The sequence below is a fragment of the Thamnophis sirtalis genome, unplaced genomic scaffold, assembly GCF_051295495.1.
Source record: "Thamnophis sirtalis isolate CommonGarterSnake01/CBP01778 unplaced genomic scaffold, rThaSir2_p1.2 scaffold_3, whole genome shotgun sequence".
Classification (NCBI taxonomy): Eukaryota; Metazoa; Chordata; class Lepidosauria; order Squamata; family Natricidae; genus Thamnophis; species Thamnophis sirtalis.
In genome coordinates, this window is record NW_028261383.1 from 129990567 (window position 1) to 130015187 (window position 24621).

A 24621-nucleotide genomic window follows, 5' to 3' on the forward strand; every position below is an offset into this window, starting at 1 on the left:
GCCGGAGTGGCCTCTCTTCTCCACGCTTGGTGAACGTGCTCTAATGACTAATGACCCTGGCCCCTGGGAAGAAAGTATCAAGGACTTCCTAAAACTGTTTCTCTACAGCACCCAAATATACTGATTCATGACATAAGCTCAGCGGGTTAGGAAAGGAAAACTCATGTTATCACAGTTCAATCTATCTTGCAAGATTGTAAGATACAATTGTAAGACTACAATTACTTTTTGCTTATAAATTAAAATGGGAAAGAACCTTCAAGGAGGGGGGAAAAACCCCTGCATTACTCCATAAACACTGGAAACTTTCACTGAAAACAGATTCTCAATAAATTGAACTACACTAGATGAGCATTCCAACTTCATCCTTAATAAGCAAAACGTTTAAAAGATTAAAGCCACTTAAATTCTTTAGTGCATCATAATGTTTCATTATCATAATGTATCCACCCATGAAACAATGCATAACATGAAACATAAAGGCTTTTTTCCCATCTGTTTCCATCTTTTCTATGTATTTGTTTCAGCAAATTAGCCAATTATCGGATCCTTGAATCTTAAACTCTTAATGTTTTAAATTAGGCCATTTCCTTCCATCGACTAATATTCTGTAAACTGCAGGAATGCAGCACAAATTCTTGATATTCCAGAAGAACCTTTAATGGCAATAATTAAAGTAAAAAAGAGTATAATTTAAATGAAAGCGCAATAATAGCCAATAATTCCTAATAGTATTTCTCCTTTTGGACCAGGTTTTATATAAGTTCATGATGAAGCTGATAATATTTGACAATCACAACTACATTCCTGCCTAAATGAGATATTTGAAGAGAAGAAACTTCACATAAAATCTCAAGTCATCCAGTGTAACTTTCCAGCAAAGATTGCTAGTGACTAACAAGTTGGGTTATTGCTCCTCATAGAATTATTCTGGCCATCAGGCACAATTCCCTGCTCAATGCAGAAATTCAGATTAGTGCATCCGTGAGAGATGGTTTTCTTCCCTCTGTTTGAACCTTGCAACAAACAACAACAAAAAGGAGTCTTATGGGCCCTTGTAGACTGAAATTTTAGGACATATACGTAATGTTTAATGGATGTGAGTCCACTTCCTCAGTTTCATTTGATGAAGTGGAAGCCAGTCCATGAAAGTTTCTGTCCTGACAAGTTCAGAATTACAGAGTTGGAAGAGACCATTTAGGCCATCGAGTCCGATCCCCTGCTGAGCACAAGAGTCCTAATTACAATTTCTCGACAAATGGCTATCTATTTTCTGCTTGAATACATCCAGTGAATGAGTGCCCACAACCTCTCTGGGTAACTGGTTCCACTGTTAAAATATTCCTTATTATGAATTTTATCCCCTTAACACTCAAAGAGGATCTATCTGTCTGTCTGGAAGGCAATTGCATTCTTTTGTACCTTAAATAGATCTCAAATCTTTTTTTCGTTATGACGTCCTTATTTAAGGTATATGAAGAGTGCTATCACTTGGGTTACCCCTATTTGGGCTGCAAAAATGCAGATAATCAATACATCAGCTCAAATGCACTTCTCTATTTCTCTTGGGTTTTTTTTTTTTTATAGCCAAGCCAAAATGGCCATTGAGGGTTATAATTAATGATGGAGAGGGAGAGATGCACCTTAGCAGCCTCAAATAGCCAAGAGGAATGTAGCAGATGCTAGTCCAGCAATGGTGAACCTTTTTTGGCTCGTGTACCATAAGTGGAGGGAGCACAGGGGGGGGGGGGTCGTGCGTGGGTGTGCCATACCCATAATGCAATGTGCGATCCTCCCCTCAGCGCGCATGCGTACAGGACAAACACTCCCATCCCCATTTTTTGCATGCTTTTTTCGCCCTCCCCAGGCTCCAGAGGCTTTATAGGAGCCTGGGGAGAGCAAAAATAGCCTCCCTCCCCCGAGGCCCTCCGGAGGCTTCAGGAGCTCGTAGGGCAAAAAACGACCCTACGAGCAAACCGGATGTTTGTTCCTGAACTTCCGGTTTGCCCATTTTTTTGCACTCTGGAGGCTTCAGGGAAGCTCCTGAAGCCTCCGGAGGGCCTCTGTGGGGTGGGGGAGGCTGTTTTCGCCCTCCCCAGGCTCCTATAAATCCTCTGGAGTCTGGGGAGGGTGAAAAATGGCTTTACAAAAGGCTGAACTCAGCTGGCCAGTGCACGCATGCTCGCTGGCCAACTGAAAGGGCAATGCCTCGCATGCCCTGACAAATGGCTCCGTGTGCCACCTGTGGCACGTGTGCCATAGGTTCGCCATCCCAGTGCTAGTCCCTATCTTCTCATTGATAAGATAGCAATAGCATTTAGACTTATATACTGCTCCATAGTGCTTTTCAGCACTCTCTAAGCATTTTAGATATGTCAGTATATTGCTCCCAGAGATCATGAATGAGAGGTCATAAATCATTTGCATGCCAAGATTTGTACTGGGGAATGACAGAAAACAGATAAAACGACTACCTCCAGGGTGAGAATAAGATAATGCTGCATCCTGAGACATCTTCTAAAAATAGTTAGTGGGGCATCTTTGAACTGTGATCATATGGAAGAGCTTAAAGTCACAAATTGGGAATGGGGGAGTTATTACCAAATGAAAGAAGCCCCCTAAATAAATGATTATGTGGCTTGAAATGGGTCAGTGCCATTCTTCAACTTTACTGGAAGGGAGGAAGGGAGAACAGAATGATAACTTTTAGAGGAGAAAAATAAAGAGGTTATGGAAATGAAATTTATTTTAGGAGCAACTATTTGTCAGAACTCTGCAGGTTTCCGAACAACAAGTGCCCCAGTGGTGGGATTCAAAAAATTTTATCGCTGGTTCTGTGGGTGTGACTTGGTGGGCATGGCATGACTTGGTGGGCGTGGCTGGGGAAAGATACTATAAAATCTCCATTCCCTTCCGATCATCTGAGACTCGGGAGGCAGAGAATAGATGGGGACGGGGTCAGTCAGAGGTGGTATTTACCAGTTCTCCGAACTACTCAAAATTTCCGCTACTGGTTCTCCAGAACTGGTCAGAACCTGCTGAATACCATCTCTGAAGTACCCATATTAGATCCGGAGAATTGCAGTTCAAGAAACAGCACTGCATGTGTGACTATCCTGACACATAGTTTCAGTTACCTTCGAATGTCTTATCTTCACTTTTAGCCTCATTTAATTTGATGAACCATCTGGAGGGAGGCTTGACCTACATGCCTGGTTCCTATCAGACAGAGAGCTCTGGATTCTATCCATTCAAGAGACCAGAGAGAGACTGGAGATGCATTGGTTGAAATGTTATTTTTAGGCACAGAGTAAAATGTGTCACTGTACAGTTGCCTTTATAGATGGAAAAAACGCCTTAATTTATACTTCTCTACTTAATATGAATATAGACCTACCAATTTTTGACGCACTTTTGCAAAGTAAATCAATCAGTAGGTGGGTGGCTAACTGAGAAGCCTATGGTTGGAACTCCTGATAGTTAATAAAAATCAATGATGTTTGGTAGTTTTTCCAAGAACAATAAATATAAGCATGTGCCCAGATTATAGCACAGGGCAAAATGATGTTGAGAAGGTTTCTGATTCATAGTCCAGGAGAATATATACTGTATATAAGTATAAGACGCACCTTTTTCCCCAAAAAAAGAAGATGAAAATCTGGGTGCATCTTATACACTGAATACAGCATTTTTGCCTCCCGAAACTCCATCCCCTTTGTAAAAATGGCCGTGCATAGCCTTTAGGAGGCTTATAGAGTGCTCCTGGGGGCTGGGGAGGGCAAAAATGGGCCGTTTTTTGCTCGTGTTTGCCCCCCCTAGCCCCTAGGAGCTGTATAAGTCTCCTAAAGGCTATGCATGCCATTTTTTTGGACTAGAATGGGCCCATTTCCACGAAAAATGGACCATTTTTTGCTCATTTTTGCCAGCCCTCAGGAGCACTCTACAAGCCTCCTAAAGGCTATGCATGCCCTATGCATGCCCATGCCATTTTTGGGAGGTCTGTAGAGTGCAAAAACTTTTGTTTTTAATTTGCCTCTTCAAAATCTTGATACGTCTTATACTCCAAAAAATATGGTAAGGCTGTGAATAAAGAATGAAGGAAAGGACAAGAATAGCACTGCCCACTACATTAAAACATCTGGATGATATATAACAAAAGCAGGCAACCCTTATGGCCAGAGACTCTAATTTTACTTTTCAAAATTTGGAGATTGATTGAATCCATGGCTTACAAGGTCCTAGTGGGTGTACACTGTAAAGCCAGAACTGAAATTTTTAGATCTTTTTAAAAGGGGGGTGGGCACTAGGTGATTAATGGACAAAATCAGTGCACTACATTTTAATAGTGCATTACACCTCTATTTTGTCTTTAAAAAAACATGATGACTCTTCCTATTGAAAGTCTTATCTACCTATTTTGATGTGGTATGGCTGGACCTCTTGGGGGGCATTAAAAAAATGGAAGCTATCCATGGCCTATATTATACAATTTTCTCTTCTCTGATAAATAAGTATACAATCAATCACTACATTTCTGAAATATTGATGTCATACTGGCCACATGAATGGGGAAATGGCTTTGGACAGCATTGGTTCAATGGATGAGCACTGCCCCCTATAGTCCAGGCGTCTCCAACCTTGGCAATTTTAAGCCTTGATGACTTCAACTCCCAGAATTCCTCACCAGCAAAGCATTCTGGGAGTTGAAGTCCGCTAGGCTTAAAGTTGCCAAGGTTGGAGACCCCTGCTATGGTCGGTAATGACTAGCAGAGTAAAATCCACAGGGAGTCCATTTTTTACCCTTCTGAAATGTACGGGATGAGTTTTATTTTACAATAGAACAACAATGGTTGGCAATACTAACAACCCTCCATTTGAGAGCATCCTTAGTTACTCTGGGATTCTTTTGTGAATAAAGTCATGGAATGGAAGTGCTGGAAGAGACCTTGAAGACTCCTTGCTCTGACCATGGCAGGAATTCATTATGAGAGCATCCGAAAAAGATGGCATTTGGTGATTATACACACACACACACACACACACACACACACACAATATATTATTAGCCCTATTGTACATTTTAGCAATGTATCACAAGACAGGAGTGTGTGTAAGGCAAGGATTAGAGATCAAAAACACGATTAAGCGAGCTCTGGGTACATCACTAGGTGAAACTTCATCATCCAGGATGATATGGAAGAAATTTGTTTTTGAATGCTAATAATAAAGTTGAGTTAGAAGTTAACTGTGAAAATAGAACCTCTCTGTTAATCCTAACCAGGATAAAATTTCTTGGCCTCTTACAGTAAAATCTATTGATTCTGACCTCTGTTGCCATTATTTCAGAGGAAGGGAACAAGGGGAACCCTATACTCAAAAGAAAATGATCAAAACAAGACCATGAAAAGAAAATGATAGTCATTGCAGTCATCTATATCTAGAAAGCATTACTGTTTGTGTCAGAAGGAGCTAGAATGAACCCAGCAGATGTTAGGTCTTACATTAAAGAAATAACAAGGTTCTGTGGAGGGAATGGGGTGCTACCAATATATAGAATTATTCATTGCTGCTACTATTACACAGCTACTTATATTAAGATATATCTCAGCCCCTCCAGGATGTCTCTCTATTTCAGGGACGTGCAGTCACTAGAGGCAAGGGAGGCGGGGCCTCACCAGTCTCCTGAGGGAAAGGAAATAATTTTAAAGAATTTTTTTTAAATAATTAAAGCCAGGATAGTTGCTACCAGATTCCAAGTCACAATGGCTTGGTGTCTGCTTAGTGTTAACCAAAGCAGGAGGCGAGAGAACTCGGGGCCTCCTTTGCATAAGGAATTTTTCACCTTTTAAAAGTTAAGAAAGAGTTAAAAAGCAAAACATTTTATATGCAAAGGAGGCACTGATTCTCCCGCCTCCTGATCTGGGAGCAGCAAATCACGCCTTGTTGTTGCAGTTGAGCACGCTTACGTTGGGTGGGTTATTTCAGAGGGCGCGCTTCAGAGGAGAGAGGAGTGGGGGAGAAGGAGGAGGCTCGCTCTTCACTGCAACATGTATGTATTATTTGGTTGGTTCACTAGTTGAAAGAGAAATAGTTCCCTGAATCCCTGAAGAATAGTTAAGTGGTAAAAAGAAGCTGACTTCTTCAAATGAGGAGCCCACAGCCCAGACGAGGCTGGAGCGAGAGCCACGGAGGTGAAAGGCGAAGAGGGGTGAGGGGGTGGGGGTGTTCAAAGATGCCCCCTTCCCTTTTGGCACTCCACAAGCCAGGCCCGCAGCGGCAAGAGGCTCAGCTCCGCTTCTATCCCCCCCCTCCACTTATTATTTATTTGTTAAAGCCATGCCGGCTTGGCCGCCATTCAGCAAAACATGTCCTGGTTTGTGGCCAGGCAGCAAACATGCCGCCTGGCCACAAATCAGGACACATTTCTCTGAATGGCGGCCGAGATGGATTACACCCCGGAGCACCCAAGCCCCAGGGAAGGACCCCATCCTCGTGGGAATGGTTTCCGCCGGACCTGCGGCTTGCCAAGGGCTGGAAGGCTCACGTACTGCAGAGGGCAGCAGAGATAAGGGCGGGTGACAAGAAGAGGCGGGCGCAGCGGAGCAGAGTAGAAAGCGGCAACAAAAGGCATCTCTGGAGCCTGAGATTTCCCGCCCTTCCACCTGTGGAGCCGCTCCAGCCATATCGCAGGGAAATGGGCGGCCGCGCCTGCGGGTGGCAGCTGCTGCTCCCGGCTCTGCTATTCCTCAGCAGCGCCCAGGGTCAGCTTTGAGGTTAGTGCTCCATTCCGACGAGGCTACGGGGAATCCCGAAGGGTTGAGTGGCGACGGACGAGCCCTTTGCCCTGGTCACCTAATCCGTGAGGATGGGTCCGCGTCTTGAGGATCGCAGTCCAGGAATTCCTCTCCTCGATCCCCCCTCCCGGGCCCTTAAGTCAGAGACCTGCATGCCTGGTTCGTCCAGACGCGCAAGACGAGGGCACGGGGAAACGGAGCTAAAGGGAAGGGAGGTCAGCATGCCCAGGTCAGCGGGGCGCGATGCTCCGGCAGCGGAGGAGAAACACCTTCGATTTCTTCACGTGGTTTTTTCCCCCAGCTCAGTTGGGGAAGGTGGAAAAGCTCCCCAGAATCCTTGCTCCGCCGGTAGCACGTGCAATTGTGGATTTCCACGTGCCTTTCTCCGTAGAAAGTCAGACACTGACTTTCAGTGGCCCGAGTCTTTTGGAAAGTCCTGCGGTGGGGACGGAGGAGGTGGGGCGGCAAGGCGGCAGAGCGCGGCAGCGGCGAGAAGCAACACCCCCGCCACTGTGTCCGACAGGCGTCTCGTGTTTATGCCCGCCATAAACAGTACGGTAACGGTAACCCTCACCGCACGTCACTGCTCTATTTCCATCTTTGCCTGGAGCATTTACAGTTCCAAAAATAAGCCCCCAGAATCAAAGTTAACAAGCAGGAATCCCTGTACAATTTGTGGCATTTACATAGATTTGGTTACAAGAAAGAAACAAAGGAAAGTTAGGCAGCATTCAGGAGCGCTATTCCCTTCCTTTCCCTACTGGTTCGTAAATGTGAGTGCGTGCATGCGCTCATCCTTCTGTGCATGCGCTTTTGGTGAAAAAAGGGCCTAAATGGGATGCCAGAGAGCTGGGGAGGGTGGGCGGGGCCACCTGCAATTTCCGCTACCGGTTCGAACAAACCAGTCCAAACTGGTAGAATACCATTTCGGACAGAATCCCTCTCTCCTAGAAGAGATTCTGCCCTCAAGGGTATATTTTGGGGTAGCTGGAATCAATATCTCCAAGCTGCTGAGTTTTTCATTCTGGGCTTAGCACAGCATTTAAAAGCCAGACAAATGGAGCATGGTGAATCCCAATTTGCACTCCTCAGACTGTCACCAAATTACCCTGGCCAATATTTGACAATGAAACAATTGATTTTTGATATGCTATCAAACTTTTGATTGGATGGAGGAGTATAATAAATATGTTTATTATAGGGCAACATAAGCACATTAAGACTATTTTTTCCGCCTTAATTTCTTCTTGGAAAAAAATGGCCGAATCACAGCATTTGTACGATCCCCTCCTGCAATTTTCAGGAATCCAAACATTTTGAAGATACTAAAGTGCAGCTCTGACCTTGAAAATAGCAGTCCAGTCCTGACTTAAAACATTAGTGGAAAAATATATGGTGTCATCATTGCTGTATATTGAAGTTTCATTTTAGTTAGCTGGTTTAAAGTCAAGAAGAGATTTTTTCTCCATTAATTGCCCTATAATATTTTTCAGAACTATCCTAGAGTAATGCAGAAATAAGGCTAGAGCAAGAAATGGGAATCTGTGGCTATTTTATACATCTTCTTTCACTGCCCCTTAACCTTATAGTAGTAATACAAGAATGGTGTAATGGTATGTCATCAGACTCAACTTTTTCTCTTCTCACTCTGTTGGTGCTGCCTGCTAGAGGGACATAACCTGGAATTTGAGTTAGTATCATTATTTAATATACTTCGTATTACTAGATTTTTCTATAGAGAAGAAGAGATGTCCACTACAGTGGTAAAAATGTAACCTCTGCCACTTCTTTGGACAGAGAGTGAATTCCATCATTGATAAGAAAAGAAGACTTTAGGATCCTGGAAAAACAATTATTTAAAAAATGATAACAGAAGAAATGAAGGGAGTAAAAACTCCAAATTAACACCATGTTCCATAGCAATAGAAGGTAGAATGGCAATCAGAAATGGTACAATCCTACACATGACTTTCCAGAAGTAACTTTTTACTGAGTTTAAAAGAGTTTATCACTGATTTAATGCTGTTCCTGTAATTTATTCTGTAATTTCATATTTTCTGTTTAATAAGTTTTTCCATTTGTGGCAAAATGTTATGCCATTGCTATTATTTTGGTGGTGGGGTTTCACATACTTTATAGGACCTTTCTACCAAATTATTATCAAACTGGTTATTAATCTTATGATTACAGACTAGTTTTAATTAACACATATCTTAAATATTAGCAGCTTCTCATTTGGGTTTTTGAAGAACTCTGCAGTAAATGCCATTGGTTCTTGTGACTGTCAGTTGAATTAAACTTTTCATGATTTGTCACCTTTGCATGACATAAAGAATAGGGTAGAGATAAAAGATAGATTGGATGGATGGATGGATGGATGGATGGATGGATGGATAGATAGAAGATAGATAGCATAGATAGATAGAAGGTAGATAGCATAGATAGATAGATATAAATGGTAGATAGGATAGATAGATAGATAGATAGATAGATAGATAGATAGATAGATAGATAGATAGATAGAATAGATAGATATAGATAGTTTGATTAAAGGTAGATAGGATAGATAGATGATAGGTAGATAGATGATAGACAGATAGATGATAGATAGATAGACAGACAGACAGACAGAAGGTAGATAGAATAGATTGATAGTAGATTGATTAAAGGTAGATAGGATGGATAGATAGATAAGATAGATAGATAGATAGATAGATAGATAGATAGATAGATAGATAGATAGATGATAGATAAGATTGACAGATAGACAGACAGATGAGAGAGAGGAAGAGGAAGAGAGAAGGGCGAATACAGTCAGACAGAATATACAGCTCAGTATCTTCTTTGCTGGATGCTTCAATTTCAGGGTCAGCTGTCTTTGATGTTTGTAGGTTCATATTTATTTCACTAAGAAGTGTGGCCCTGATTTCAGAGGATATCACTCTCCCCTCTTTCAATAACACAAGTTACTTGATCCCATGCATGTTTACTCTGAATGTCAATGTTGCTTAATTAAACATAGGTGCACACAGAACAGCAACTCTAGTCAATTCTTCTGAAACAGACCTTTGCAAAAAGATAACAGAAAAATATAGATTTTCATCTTATAGCCTTCCTCTGAGTACATATTTATTTACTTGATTTCTATAGATTCCCCTCTAATCAAGGGACTTTGGGCAGCAGACGTCATAAGACGTAAAAACTATTAAACCTATTAAAACAGTACAGAATAAATATCCATGGCACCAAATAAAACGGTTAGTACGGATGTTAGTCAGGAAATGAGCATCTTAACCCCCCTGGGGCTGCAAACCTGGGCACACAACCAAGTCTTCACGCCTTTATAAAAGGCCTACAACAGGGGTATCAAACTGGATTTCTTCAAGGGCTGGATCAACATCGTAGTTCTCTTGTGCGGGCCGGCCAGAGGGAGGGGGAGACGGGATGGATGCCTCTTGCAGCCCTGCTGGCCAAAATGTTTTGGCTGGCAGAGTCCTGCAAGAGGCCATTAGGCTTGACTTTGCTTGTTGGAAGGTCTCAGAAGGTGATCATATGACCCTGGGACACTGCAGCCGTCATATGTATGAGTCAGTTTCAAGTGTCTGAATTTTGATCACCTGACTGTGGGGATGCTGCAACGGATGCAAGTGTGAAAGAAAGTCATAGCTTTGGTCACTAAATGAACTACAGATAGTAGATGTTAGATTAATAACATCTTAAGTGAATCTGGTTCCCCCATTGTCTTTGCTTGTCAGAAGGTCACAAAAGGTAATTAAATGACTCACGGACACTGAAACTGTCATAAATGTGAGTCAGTTGTCATGCATCCAAATCATGTGACCATGGGGACGCGATACCGGTTGTAAGCAGTGGTGGGATTTAAATAATTTAACAACCAGTTCGCCCAGGGTCAGGTTGGCCTGTGTGGGAGACATGGCCCAGCCCCGCAATGGCCAATTTGATCCTGGGTGAATCAGTTGTTAAACACCCACACAACCCCGCTATCAAACTGGATCCTGGGTGCTGTGCTACAATGGAGGAACAGGAAACGAAGTGGGTGGCACGAGGGAAGGAGGAGGAGAGGAAGAAGAAAGAAATAAAGTGGCCTCCTCATTCCCTCGTGCCAGCCATTCCGTTGCCCATTTCTCCATTGCAGCATCACAACGCGGAGCTTGTCCCACCCACCACTGCCCAGGTGCCCTCGCTTCCCCCAAGCATTTCTTTGCCTACATGGTTTCCAGCTCCGTCGCATTTCTCCACCACGTTTCTCGCCATAGTGTGCAGGGAAACAAAAATTTGTGGGACTAAAAAAAATAGTTCAATCAATCAATTCCAACTTCACGAGATCTTTTTGTGTGTGTGTGTGAGAAGTTGGAATTTATTGATTGAACTTTTTTTTTAGTCTCCCAAACTTTTGTTTCCTGCACACGATGGTAAGAAATGCGACAGAGCTGGAAATCAGGTAAGCAAAGAAATGCTTGGAGGAAGCGAGGGCATCTGGGCGCCAGGCACTGAAATGGGCTTGTCTCTCTCTCGGACTTGCCCAAAGCCCCCCCGGAGGAAAGGCTAGCATCTACTGGCACTTAAACCCAGAGGCATTCCAACTCTGCCCAGGAAGGGGCACCCGGCATGGGCGCGGCCAGCAGGATGCACACTCGCTTCAGCACCCTCCCCAACCCTCTGGCGCGCCACTGGCACTTTGGCCCTTGGCTGCCGCCTTATGTGTAGGCCCCACCTGCGCCGCCTGAGACAGTTTTCACCTGAGTGACATGATCAAAGGTTTCCATCGCTCACCTCTTGGACTTTTGGGGAAGGTTCCTCCCCACCTGGAAGGAAGTTGAATGAAAACCAGATGTGTTCCAAAAAACACCGATTTTCCGGAACATGTCTAACTGGTTTGCCAAGCTCAGCAAAAAATTATGTATCTACCGAACCGATGTAAACCGGCTTAATCCTACCATGAGTTGTAAGAGTGGAAAATTGTCATAAGTCAGTGATGCTGTATCTTTGAACGGTCACTAAATGAACTATTGTAAGTCGAGGACTACTTGTACTGCACCATCCACCATTGTCCATGGTATGGCGGCACCTGCAGACAAGCAAGATCAGAGCTGCTTCCCATTTTGATTCTTCTCTTGTTCTTTCTCACATATACGCAAACACACATGCAACAACACCCAGGCACCAACATTTCACTAACGCTTGATGTTCAGCACTCAAGATAAAGATTGTAGGAATAGGAGAAAAGGGGTGTGTGTCCTCTCTTGTTAAGACGCTAAGGGATTAGCCCCTAGTGTGTTAATGGCACATACTCCATGACCAGGTTGGCATGGAAGCTACAATCCAGCCCAGCAGGGGCTTCCTTGCTTGGCTGGGAACAAAGAGAAGCCCTGAGGAGGAACTGATGCGATGAGGTATGTGGGGTTGGCTTTTTTCCAGTAATAGAGATCCAATACCTTTAGCTAACCTCCTTAAGGAGAAGCTCATTAGCTCTATCATTCGCAGGCATTCAACAGCTGCCCTCCCTGCTCTTCTCACTTGCTTTTCCACCTCAGATCTTCCTCCTTAATTCTGATTTTCATTCCCCTTCACTAGTCTTGCTGGCAGGTTGCTAGATGAAAACAACAGGCTGAAAAAATGACAACAGATCAACTGAGTCAGCTCTACAATCCCATGGCCAGATGGGTAATCTCTTCGACCCAGTCCTCTTCCTATCTTTGTGCATAAAATAGCCACAGAAAATCTGATGGTTTCATTTTTCAGTATTACCAAGTTGTCAGGATGAGGGAATGATTAGCCTAAAGAAGACAGACACCAGGCAATCTTTTTTGCAATAATCTTTACCATAATGGTAATGGCATTTCATAGGTTTCATAGAAGCTCTTCATGGTTGGCTGAAATTTTCTGATTTTAACAGCTCATTCCAATGGGCTCTGTCATTTGGAAGGTAATGTAGGGGGAGGAGCTCCTTCATAATAACTTATCAGTTCCTACCTTATATTGCAATACAATGATGGAAAACTGCCTGACTGTGGAAGATAGGAAAAGCTGGCACTTGGCTGGAAGCAGAATAGGATTTTTTTTTTAAAAAAAAAGACAGTCTGGACAGAGAGCAAATGTAGATGAATAGTAGTATCTATTTTGGGATGTAGGAACAAACTTCTCATAGGCCTGCATCTATTTTAAATGCTAGCACAAATGGCTGATGTTGCTTTAGCAACTCCGGAGAATAGGAAGGCACTGAAAAAGTGATACTGAGATATTGTACAGAAGAGATGCTCTTCCGAGATTCTTGTCCTTCTGCTCTGTTACTTTATCCCACTTATGCAAACCAAGAGTATATTCCCTGCATATATGATGGAGTCCAACAATCAGAATTAATTGAGCTTGGAATTTGCCCAAAGTGGTCACTGTAATGAAGAGTCAGAGGGGAGATCCATTGTTTACAATCTGGTATATCCTCCCCCCCCACACCCAATTCAGGCTCTTCCGGATATGTGAGCTTTAACTCCCTAAATTCACACTAGTGGTCATTTTGCTGAAGGAATCCTATGAACTGAAGTTCATGCATACGGAAGGTGTTAAAGTAAGGGAAGGTTGCTTACTTTATTACTTATTTAACAGTATATGCTAACAGTAATTTCTCATCTGAATGGTGCCTGGTACTATTACAGTTTTGGTCCCCAATTTCAATTCTGCCCGCCTGTCTTATAGCAGAAATAACTTTTCTTCTGATCGTATATACTGTGAGAATCTTGTCTCTAAATCAACTCAGGAGGGAAAGCAAAGTCTGGTCCGTATTGAAGACCAAGATTTGGAACATCGATTCTGATCTGAGTTTTTTGGAGCCTTCCAATTCTATGAGTTCAGGATCAATGATCAATTTAGCTGGTGAAGAACCAACTGCACCTTTCCAACAAGACAGCTTGCTGAGGCTGAAGAACACGGGTAGACTGGCCAGCACAGCTGGTGAAGAGCTGGTTAACGAGAGTTCGCGTGCCAAGCCTGGCCAGCTATCCCAGCCAGGTATCCCGTAGTGAGCACTGGCTCCAACGTCATGAGTTGCAGAAGGATGCCTGGATGGCGCACATCTTGGCAGTTCCCTGAGCTCATGGGTCACATAGCTTTTGTCTGAATATTATACTGCACTCCAGTTCCCTTTGCTTTGCTCTTTTTCTCCCCTTCAAAATCAACAACTCAGTGGCATGGAAAGAAGATCCGCTGCTATTTGGCCTAGGGAAGACAGTACTACTGGGAAGAAGAGTTATAATCACCAGTACTCATGGGGATGGGGTAGGGAAGTGACACATGTGCACGTGCTCGTGTTCAAAGACTGCTCCCGAATCTTCTTCTAAACCAGGGTCCCCAAACTTTTGGAACTCAGGGACCACTAAATTCATAATTTTAAATCCTGTGGGCCGCTAATATGATCTGCCTAATGACTGGCTGGGTGGGCGTGGCTAGGTGGTCCTGTGACTGGATGGGCGTGGCCAACTTGATGTCATTCATGTTGAGGGGGGCCTCGGCGGCCTCTACTCGACCCTCCCCTCCCAGCCTGTCCTTGCCTGCCCGCCCGGGCTCCTTGGGGCTCCAATAGGAAGCACTTGTTGGAACTAAGCAGACACCACGAGAACACATTGGCAAAATAGCTGGCTCAATTCAAATTGGATCTGACCGAGAAGCAGGCTCAGCAGAAGCACCTCACTGAGGACTATGAGCATAGGCTTTCCAAGCAGAGGGAAGACTTATGGGAATGCAAGGTTAGGTACCGGCACCTGAAGGCTCAGTGGGCTGAGATGGTCAGCCAGTTCCAGGCCGTGATACAGTCTCACCGGAACAAACCTCTCTGGCTCTTTGCCACCAGCGGCACTTCCCTCCAGCCTTTGCCCAAAGCCACACACCAGGAGGCTGAAGCAGACTCCAAGTTGGAATTTCTGACCCCCCTCTGACCCCCACAAAAAGATCCCAAAAGGGGAGACTCTCTGCAGCAACACAAGCGTTCATTGCACATATCCTGCCCAGGGACCCCTGATTTAGTGCAATATAAAAAATGCAAATAATTTTTCTGCGGACTGCCAGTTGGTGACCGCTGTTCTAAACCAAATCAGTAATCCTACAGCCTTCACTGCAATCTTATAAGATGGGAGGAAACCATCAGAGATGGGAAGGGGAAATCACAGCTCTGTCATTCCAATCTAAAACTAGTCCTGTCGGTTTGACTTTATTGGAGGAATTGCCGATGAATGGCTCTCATCCAACCAGGTAGGTTGGGATTGGTGACACAACAGGAGTTGTTATTCTGAGGCTGCTTCCCAAGCTGCAAAGTCTCATGGTGAGTAAGACCTGTTCAAACAGAACTCTTTGCAATCACTCTGTTGACACAACCCAGCCTGGAACTGAGGCACAAAGGGCACTGAGGAGAGGATGAGATGCAATCCAAAGGACCCTGCTTGGGGCCTCCCATCGCTCCATAGCTTTCCAGGGAAGCATGTAGTCCTGTGGCAGTAGCTCAGCGATCGCCCCTTGGGCCTTTGACAAGGAAAGGGATAGCAATCAAAAGTAACCCAGTTGACTATCCCCACCAATGGAAAAGAAGTACACATCCAAAGCAGGTGCGCCATTAGGTTGTTGCAAGTTAGCTCCCTGGTATATTTGACAATGTTAGGGCTCAAATCCTAAAGTATGTTGAGTTCTTATTCACTGCACAAAAGTAGACAATTTGGGGCTAAACGTCATCTGCCGCATCTATAAGAAGCAGAGCCAAAGGTAAGGATGCAGCCTGAAAGATTCTGGTACAAAAATACCCGGTCAGAAGCTTATTTGTGGAGTTAATTCTATTTCAACCTACAGTTAATTCTTGATTAGTGACCAAAATTGGGAACAGCAATTTGGTTGTTAAGCAAAGAGGGTTGCTAAATGTAACTACAACTGTCCCAAAGGTGCTTTTTCCAAAAAAGCTGGACTTTGTTTTTCCTTGAAGATGTCTGAGAAGCAAGACGTCTTCAAGGAAAAACAAAGTCCAGCTTTTTTGGAAAAAGCACCTTTGGGAAAACTATGACCTGGATGGCTGGGAATTTCCATAAACATGTAACCACAACTGTGCTTATGAACTTACTTCAGCTTTCCTTTGATTCACAGACCTGTGAAGATCATAAATGGGAGGATTGGTATAAAGTTATATTTTCATCACTGTTGTGAATGGCTACTAACTAAGGCAATCATTAAACAAGGATTACTTGTAGTTTGCATCACAGATGTTAGGTATATAAAAAAGAGAGATGAATCATATGTACTGTACTTCTTAGTTCTACTTGAAGAAGTACAAATGTAAAAAATACCTGTCAGTATTAATTCATTCCTACCTTTTGTCAAAGGGGAAAAAACTAGAACTTACCGGTAGAGAGAGAGTGGGCCATTTGGTGACTTCAAAATTTCGGTGACCTTTGGCCTAAGCAAACAAATGAAACCTCTGATAAAAGCAGTCTCTCCTAGTCTGCTACATAAAACAGATCAAATGAGACAGGTAGATGGACAGACAGACAGGAAGCAAGAGCTGGGCAGCCCCGTCTATTTTTTAAGCTCAGTCCACTGCAGCACACAGCCAGGCTTTTCAAAAGCTGCAGTGGGACAGAATATTCATTGGATTTTCTCTCCTCCCCCTTTGCAACTTTCTTCTTGCTGCATCCTGGGTCAATGTAATTTGGGAAGAGTGTGATTTTTTTTTTCTTGTGGGCCATTGAAAGCAACAATTCCCCAGTCAGATTTTGTTGAGCAATTCCAAATAACACTTGGGATTCATTTTATTGGTTAATGTTATTGCAAGGGAAAGTGGACCTCAGCAGGAAAAATGTTGCTCTCACAAATACTGGAACATTTTCAAGATACAATTACCCATTAAAAGCCTTCTCCAATGATATCCTATAGGACTGTGATGGTGAACCTATGGCACGCATGCCAGAGAAGGCACGCAGAACCCTCTCTGTGGGCATGCATGCCGTCGCCAGCTACTCTTCTGGTTTCCGGCGTGCGCATGCGTGCCCGCCAGCCAGCTGGTCTTTGCATGTGCACCAGCCAGCTGGTCTTAGGGTTTCCGGTGCCCCGGTGCACGTTCTGGGCACTCGGTGCCGAAATGGTTTGCCATCACTGCTATAGGACCACCAGATCTTTCTATGAAGGGGAGAGAAGTTGAAGTCACAATTCTCTTCCCAATCACTGCAGAACCTCTTTGCTTCTCTGACAACAAAGCTATGATGTCTTACAGGCATCAGCATTCAAGAAGATCAAAGGCAAGCTTGGATTTGTAAGTATGATAACATTTGCATTCTCACAAAATGCTTCCAAATTAAGGGTAATGAATGCCAGCTTTGGAATTGATGTATGGATATCTCTTTACTTGCAACCGATGGTATGAAAAGTGTAAAGATAAAAAACAAACATGAAAAGGCCCCCTTCCTTCCTCTCTTTTATCATTATCTTTGGATCTCTATCTATAAACCCAAAAAGTAGAATTGCTCTCTGTTTCTTGGGCCTGAAATACTGAACACTCCTTATCTGCTTAACTCGAGTTGCTATACTCACAGCCAACCCAACTAAAGAACTGGGTTAGGACTTGAAGTGCTGTTCTCAGTGGCATGGGGTATTTTGTTTCTATACTCAATTTCTTGGGGAAACTAATATTTCCCCTACTCCCATCTAGACTTCATAGCTGCCTGTTCTGAGGTTAGGAAATCCCGACCTTAGAAAGAGCCCAGAACATACAAAATAGGCTTTGGTTAGGGACACAGCCAAAGACCTCTTACCTTTCACAATAGGCCAAACCAAATGAAACTTTTTTTCCCTGGGGGAAAAAAACAACAGGAAAGATACAAGAAGGACATCCCCTGGTGTTCCTATTACACTTACAACCGTATTTTTCAGAGTATAAGGTGCACCTTCCCCCCCCTAAAAGAGCATGGAAATGTTGGTGCGTCTTATAAACTGAATACAGCCATTTTTGGCTTCCCGAATCCCTGCCCCTGCATCTCATTTTTGCAAAAACTGAGGCATTTTTCCCTTCCTGCAGCCCCCAGGAGCACTCTGCAGGCTTCAGCAGGGCTGGGGGAAGATGAAAATTCCCCCGTTTTTTGCAAAAAACAGCACATTGTTTGCAAAAACGGGGGCATTTTTGTCTTCCCCCAGCCCTGCTGAAGCCTGCATAGTGCTCCTGGGGGCCAGGGAGGAGAAAAACATTTTTTTCTTACTTACCTCTTTGAAATATTGGTGCGTCTTATACACAATTGCATCTTATAGTCCAAAAAATACGGTATGTTCTGCAGGTGTGCAAGCAAAGCAGCCCCTGTGCTTTTTCTAGTGGTGGAACCACAAAATGCTCTAATTATAGGATTGCTCTGCTCAACTGGAATCACAGGCATACTTTGCTGGAAGCCCCACTGCACAAAGGGTTACTTTCTTCTAAGTAAACATATAAAAAGATTGTTCAGTACTTCATTTGCCTTGCAACTTGTTCTGATCAGGCCGTAGATTCTAATGCAATGTTGGGAAACATGCCTGTTTCTGAGTTGCATGAATCTGTTCCTTCTTCTCAGCGTGTAATGGAACCATGATGAAGTAAGAGAACTATGCTTTTAAGACAAGCTAAGTCAAGGTTTTCCAGCCCAAGCTAAGATTTTACCACGGAGGTGTAAGACCAGTGATCAAGCATTTTTGATGGCATGGTAAAATATCAGGAGTACTGTGAAAATACTGTGGGATTAATGATCTTGATTTGGCCACACAGTGGAGCAGCTGCACAACCATTTAACTATCTCTAAAACTCAGCACAGATGCAATAAACTCCCTCTAATAAGGAGGACTACTGTATCGTATCTCATATATACGTCAATAGATGGGGTTCATGCTTTTTAAAAATTCTGGTTATCTAAAGAAAACTTGATCACTAAGCACATACAGAAAGAACCAGTGAAAGCTTCCAGATCTGATTAAATTCAGTATTTAATTATAAATTAAATACTGGGAAAGAGTCAGGCAGAGAACAGAAAGGCTAATTCTGTTTCATCCCTAATCCTCAGGATTTACTCTCGGGTTCATGCTAATTGGGACATGAGGAAGTATCATATCAACAATGTTCCAATATGAGTTTGGTTACATTAGATGAGAACATGGATGACCTCATGATGCATAACCTTTCTCTATTACAACCAGGATCATTCCGTGCGTGCACAGAACAGATTGTTTGCTATGTTTGCAACAAAAACAGTAGTGATCTCTTCCAACTTCCAAGTCATGGAGGCTTCAATGAATTATACTCAAGATAAGGAAAGCAAAGATTATCGGAAACTTACAAACCATATTAGACATCTTTCAGTAAAAAGAAGCATGTAAACAGAGAGAGAACAGTTCAGGTTAGAGAAGAGATATGCTCCTGGAAATCTTTATAATTTCAGTGGCAACATGCAGCTTGGAATCTGTCTATAACCATCTTCTGCAGGCTGTTTTTCTGCAGATTTGATACATGCATCTCCTTTCACCCATTTAAAGCTATGGGGTACAGAGAGCTAGAATGCAAAAATGGTTATGGAGAATGGGAGTTGTAGTCTAGTGTATTGGCAAGGCACCAAACAGGGATACACACACACACACACAGAGATAGATAGATAGATAGATAGATAGATAGATAGATAGATAGATAGATAGACAGACAGACAGACAGACAGAAAGAAAGAAAGAAAGAAAGAAAGAAAGAAAGAAAGAAAGAAAGAAAGAAAGAAAGACAGACAGACAGACAGGATTCTAACGTTACATCCCAGACATGGGAGCCCTGTTCTCTATGTCAAATATAACAGTTTTCAATTAATTCGAAGTTTCAAAAAGTGGCATACCTATCAAATGAATCTAATATATTTTTTTCACAAATAACATGAATACTTATATTTCTTTATAATTTATTTGTTGTGTATTACTGTATAGCATTATCATTAAAACTCTAGACCTTTCCACAATTTTGTTCTACTTTTCACTTTTGAAACACATTGGTGTATAACATAAATGGATACACAAAATGTCCAGACCATACTACATTGGGACAGAAAGGCAGGGATTGGAAACTGGATTTTTGAGAAATAGGAAAAAGTCTTTCAAGGCATTTTAAGGTCATGTCAGTGCTCCATTTCATATTACAGAACCAAATAATAGATTACAAGGGAACTATTGGTCAAAGGCAGCTTTTCTAAGAATTTGCTAAAAAGAACCAAAGTGTTGTCACAGTTGAAAAGAAGAAAACAAGTTTAGCAAAATTATAGGCTTATGACCTAAACCTTCTACTCTTGTCTGGACTAAAGTTCAGAGGTCAGAACTAATTCTGGGGACAAAAAAAAAAGTCTGCTCTTTATGCATGGCTCAAAAGTTTGATAAAATTGCTGTAAGTCTTGACTTTACCTGACAATGAAGAAATGATACATTGAAATATCCCTATGATCAGATCCTCATAAACCTTGTTCTCACTAAGGATGACACAGAGACACAGTTAACCCAACAGTGCCAAAAACATTAGCTACCAACTTGGTTAGGATTTTGCTGTCGTTCCATTATTTTGCTGCAAAGAGTACCAAAGATTATTATGTGATACTCCTGACACATTAGAAAGTTTTGTATGAAATGGTATACGGATAAGAATAATATTGACAGTAAACCCAGTCGAGACAGGGTCTATTCTCAAATGCCAATCTTCAGATGGGCCAGGAATTTATTCCCACTGCAAAATCATTTCTAACAGCTCTAATTTGAATGTGAACCCAAACACATCAAGGATACTATCCTAGAATCCTTCTTAATTTTACCAGGGGATGTTGTGAGATTAGATCAGGGGTCTCCAAACTTGGCAACTTTAAGATTTGTGGACTTTAACTCCCAGAACTCTCCAGCCAGCTATGCTTAAAGTTGCCAAGTTTGAAGACCTCTGGATGACATTATACATCTAGAAATTTTAGACCGAATCACCTGAATGGACAATAATAGTGTCCATTGCACTCCCCCTTTGCCGTAACCTAAACTGTATGTTGCTCTTTGATTAGAAGGGAGATGGTTAATCCCCCCTCCCCCACTTTCCCTATTCCCATCTTTGTGTAAGAGTTCAGATGGGACACACTCTTTGCTAAATATTGTTTGCTCAAGCACTGGGCACGCTCTCCCTGCAGCCACCTTTTCTTCTGCACATGCAGCAGATTGTCATTAGTATTAATTAAGTGGAAGTTCTGCCAAGTGTTAGGTAATTAATGAACTAAGCCAGGCCAGGCCACGGACAGGGGACCAAAGGCTGAGGGTAGCCAGCATTGGAGCACTACTAAAGTAACAAGACACAGCAGAGCCTGCAGAAGCAATATGGGGTGACTGCAGCAGTGAAAGCACTGGGTGAAGTGAGTTGCAGTTCACCAAAAGTCAGACCGTATCCATTTGCTAGCTTTTAAAAGCCATAAAGTTCTGAGCTGAATTTACAATGGAGGCTCATTCATTCTCTTTCTGTAAATCAAATGTAATTTTGTGTGTGTGTGTGTGTGTGTGTGCGCGCGCGCACACACACACATACACACACTAGACAAGGGACATGGTGGCTCAGTGGCTAAGACGCTGAGCTTGTCGATCAGAAAGGTCATCAGTTCGGTGGTTCGAATCACTAGCCCTGCTTCTGTCAACCTAGCAGTTCGAAAGCAGGTAAAAATGAAAGTAGAAAAATAGGAACAACTTTTGGTGGGAAGGTAACAGCGTTCTGTGCACCATCGGTGTTTAGTCATAGAGACATCTATGGACGGTGCTGGCTTTTTGGCTTTGAAATGGAGATGAGCACCGCCCCCTAGAGTCAGGAATGACTAGAACATATGTGCAAGGGGAACCTTTACCTTTACCTTATATACTAGGCACATGCATCCTAACTTATAAAAGAATCCAAATTGTTTCTACTTGGTCTATTGTTCAACAGTACCTGTTGATACAGTCAAATAGACATAAGGAATAAATAAAACCAACCTCATGGATGGATATCTGCCCTTTCCTAATTGTCAACAGCAAAATAGTGAAAGACCCATAATGCTGTGAGAATTGCCATGCCCGGCTCCAGGTCCAGCGCAAGATGGAGGGAAGCCCGCTCGGCCTTACTTACTAAGAGAGGAGCGGGAATTTTCTATCTAGGTTGCACCCCCACCCACCCCCCATCAAAGAGGAGCGCCTTCGAAGAGGGGAATATTTGGGAGCTGCCTCGTTGCTGCCTAGTTGAAAGTTTACAGAATTCGCTCGTGTTTATTCCTCAACCATACTTACCCTCTGCACCCGGTGGAGTTGTTGTCCCGTTTTATCCGCATGGGTGATCCGGATGAAGCCAGACTCCCTTGGCTCCCCAAAGCAACCCTCCAACCGGAGAGCGCCCAAACCATCCGAGGTAGGGATGGAGGCGAAAAGAGGCTGCCGGCCCCGCGTGTGCACAGCTCGCTCCCTCTTAGCCCGGCGGGAGCCGAGAGAGCTCCCAAATGCAGCCCCGAAGGCTCCCTTCCACGAACTGCCACGACGACTCCCCCCCGGAAAACTCACCTCGGGACTTTTGTCCCCACCCCCACCCTCACCCCGGGAGGCTCAGGGACCTTCCAGCCGGACGACCCCCAGTTCCTGGCCCAAGAAGGGCGCCACCATCCCCGTCCCGTCCCCGGGCTCCCGGCGCGGACCTACCGGGCTGGCGTCGGTTCTGGGCGCCTCTAGGGCGCATCGCGAGGCAAAGGGTTGCGGGGCCGGCAAGCTTCGTGCTGCTCTTCTCCGCCCCACGCCGTCGATTGTCAAGCTCCGTTTCTCTCAAAAACTTTTCTCAGAGCCGCGACCCGCCGCAGCCGCCACTGAGCGGGTCGGGGGAGGGAACCGACTGGCTCCTCAGGGGAACCGGGGCCGGGCAGGCAGCCAAGATCGCGCCGTTTCTCCGACGGCAGGTGTGGGCAGGGAGCCGGAGAGACTCCGAACCTTCCTCCGGACGTCCCCGCGGCTGGTTCAGCGGCTCCCTCGCCTCTCTTTCTCTAGCTCCGCAAGTTATAGCTCAGCCCTCGAGGTCTTTGGAGAACTCCTCCTCCTGCTCTGCGGCGCCGGAGCCCCCCTCGGCCGTTAAGGCAGAAGCGAGGCTGGAGGCGCCAAGACTACGGAGGAGGGGGCCTCTCACCTGATCCGTCTCACCGGACTGTGGGGCTGCGGCGTGCGTGGAACTCCCGATGAGTAACGGGAGCAAGGCTCCCTCCCTCGTTCGGGTCTGCCTGATCAAGAGCCACAAGTCTCCCCCGCGTGGCGCGCTTCAACTTTCTAACCCGTGTGCGTGAACCCGTGGACACGGGAATGGTCAAAAGGCCTTGGAGTAAGACAGACGGTGTCCTTGGTTCCCTGGCGCAAGACAGTTAGAAGCAATAACTCCCCTTTTAATGGATGAATAGCACATGAGAATTAATGGAGGAATCTGTTCCCGTATCAGATTCACAACCTACAGGAAGTCCTATTCATAAATTCAAGCTTAGAAAATCAAGAATGTGGCTTGCATGCTTGGAGAAAAATCATCAACTCTGTCCTCAGCTCTGTTCAGCATCATATCCCAACTTTGTTTTCGTGCATAATCAATATTTGAATTTTCAATAACTGGATATCATTTGTGTGTGATTCAGTTTATGAATGTCAGATTTCTCTCTTTAAAAAAAAAAAGGCCTTGTATCTGAGAATACTTTATTTTGCAATGTTTTATTGATCATGTAAATAATCCCCATACAGGTAGTTTCACAGTGATCACAATTGGAACCAATACCTTGGTCATTAAGTAAAGAGGTTGTTAAGTGACACTGACTGCTTACAGTATTTCAGCTTTTCTTTCCTGTGAATACCTAGTTCTGCCATAGAAGTGTGGCCGTTCCACAAACTAACTTCCAAAGAACAAATCTTTTGAGTCTGTAATGCAATTCTGTCTATCTGTTGTTGTTAGTTGCAAAGTTGTGTCCGACCCATCGCAACCCCATGGACAACATTCTTCCAGGCCTACCTGTCCTCAACCATCCTCTGGAGTCCATTTAAGCTCATGCCTACTGCTTCGGTGACTCCATCCAGCCACCTCATTCTCTGTCATCCCCTTCTTCTTTTGCCCTCAATCTTTCCCAGCCTTAGGCTCTTCTCCAGTGAGTCCTTCCTTCTCATTAAGTGGCCAAAGTACTTGAGTTTCATCTTCAGGATCTGGCCTTCTAACGAGCAGTCAGGGTTGATCTCTTCTAAGACTGACTGCCTTGTAGTCCAAGGGACTCAGAGGAATCTTCTCCAGCACCATAGATCAAAGGCCTCAATTCTTTGGCACTCAGCCTTTCTTATGGTCCAACTTTCACAGCCATACATTGCAACTGGGAAAGCCATAGCCTTAACTATGCACACTTTTGTTGACAGGGTGATAAAGTAGGACATAAAGTGAGATTTGGACATTGTGTGAAACCTACTGGGTCAGGCTGGACAGCCTCTTGGGGCCCCTTTACTTCTATATTAAAAAGCCACATAGGCAGAGTTGCAGCTTGCAAAAGAACAGGAAGCAAGTGCCTAACCGCAGAATTCAATAGTCTCACAAGACCACAAGGGCCAGCTAAAGTTTGCTTAGAGACACGTACTCAGTACCTATGACAAAAGGAGAAGTAAGACCCAATCTCCTTATAAGGTTTTCTCCTCAAGGTAAACAATAAGAAATGAGGTTAAGTGTTTCCGTGTTACGCTGCCTTTCAGAATGTATAAGAACGCGTGCTTCGATAATAAAGGTTGTTCAGAATTTGCAATGTTAGCTATTTCG

General features: G+C 43.9%; 1 protein-coding gene across 1 annotated transcript in view; it reads right to left on the reverse strand.

The window, feature by feature from the left end:
- The window catches only part of GCGR (glucagon receptor), a 47016-nt gene extending 24049 nt beyond the window's left edge, over positions 1-22967 (reverse strand). The window contains exon 1 of the mRNA XM_014061398.2: positions 22506-22967. The gene's annotated coding sequence lies outside the window, so the exon portion shown is untranslated. The remainder of the gene's footprint in view (positions 1-22505) is intronic.
- Positions 22968-24621: the final 1654 nt, after the last annotated feature.